Source organism: Sinocyclocheilus grahami, unplaced genomic scaffold (assembly GCF_001515645.1).
Source record: "Sinocyclocheilus grahami isolate Dianchi unplaced genomic scaffold, SAMN03320097.WGS_v1.1 scaffold192.1, whole genome shotgun sequence".
NCBI lineage: Eukaryota > Metazoa > Chordata > Actinopteri > Cypriniformes > Cyprinidae > Sinocyclocheilus > Sinocyclocheilus grahami.
In genome coordinates, this window is record NW_015505371.1 from 228,029 (window position 1) to 229,858 (window position 1,830).

Consider the following 1,830-nt stretch of genomic DNA (forward strand, 5'->3'; position numbering starts at 1 on the left):
CAAATTTAACCAATTCAATGGGCATACAAAGACCACGGCTATGTTATTATGTGCTCTCCACATATAGAGGGTGTTTTTAACAGTAATTTTTCGTTTATACATGCAGTACACCACATGTAGCGTACACTTTAATTTCAGGAAAATTGGCTGTTTACTAAATCCGGTGTTCAACTGCTTGGGTTTATTAGAAAAGAAAAAAAAATAATAATAATAACTTTAGGGTTTAAGTTTGGGTAGATAAATTTAAAAGACGTTTTATGCTCAATTATACAATAAAATGCAGTAAAACAGTAATATTGAGAAATATTATTGTAATTTAAAAGAACAGCTTCAGTTTTCTTTTTGAATATATTTTAAAATGTAATTTCCTGTGATGGCAAAGCTGAATTTTCAGCAGCCATTACTCCAGTCTTCGGTGTCACATGATCCTTCAGAAATCACGCTAATATGCTGATCTGGTGCAGAAACATTTCAAGAAGCATTTCTTTTTTTTTCCCTCACTTTATTTACAAATTTTCAAGTATTACAATTTTTTTCAATATTTCAACAACACAGTTTAGATAACATTTTAACACTAGGTATAAAGAAAAGGGATCCGAATAAGAAATAGGAGACTAAGAAACTATCAAAATAACAGATACAATCAATTATTCCCGAGTAGTAAAGCGCAATTAGTTATCCCTAAAAAAATACACAAATTACCCTCAGCAACCCCCCACCCCACCCAAAAAATAAATAAATAATTAAATAAAATAAAAATAAATAAATGAAAACACATTCTGCACTTGTGCCAGTTAGTAAGAGAAAATGAAACACTACCTAATACAAGTGTGGTCACCCACTAGGGGGAAATTGAATAAAATCATTATTTTCAGTTGAGCAGGGGGGTATACGTTTCCATATACTCAAGAAAAGAGCCCCAAATTTTATAAAAGTTCTTTGAAGAGCCCTTCAGTGAATGTCTAATCAATTCCAGTTTGATAAAGTGAAAAATCTCTTTAATCCACATTGAGTGGGTAGGCGACGTAGATGATTTCCAATGCATTAGAATCAAACGTCTAGCCAGAAGTGTTACAAAGGCCACAAAATCTGCCTTGTAACCTATGTGATGAACTGGTAAGGGAAGTGTACCGAAGAGTGCTGTTATCGCTACAGGTTTGATTATTATCCCAACTACCTGAGATACTGTCTCAAATATTTGAACCCAATATCCATGTAAACTTGGGCAGAACCAGAACATATGTGCCAAGGTTGCGGGACTCTGACGGCAACGGTCACAGATAGGATCAACATCTGAGTAAATTTTAGATAGTCTGACCTTAGTCCAATGAGTGCGGTGGAGTATTTTGCATTGGATCCATCCATGATTGGCACATAAAGATGAGGAATGTACCCTGTATAAGATACTTTCCCATAATTCCTCTGGAATATCTTCTGATAAATCTTCTTCCCACTGAGATTTTATAGATGTTAGTGAACTTCTATGTAGGGAACATATTTTGTCATAAATATATGAAATCATCCCTTTCCCAATAGACCTCGGTTCTAGGAAAGAGTCCAAGGGAGTTGTAGTGGGGAGACTAGGGAATTGAGGATGCTTATCACGGATAAAACTGCGAACCTGCAAATACCGGAAAAAAATGTTTTGGGGCATTGAAAACTTATCTGAGAGCTGTTGAAAGGATGCAAAAACATCATCTATATATAAATCTTTAAATGTAGATATCCCGTATGTTGCCCATTGGGAAAAAGTCCTGTCCATCATTGATGATGGAAAAACTAAATTTGATGCTAGAGGAGCAGACATAGAAAAAGCTTGTAATCCATAAT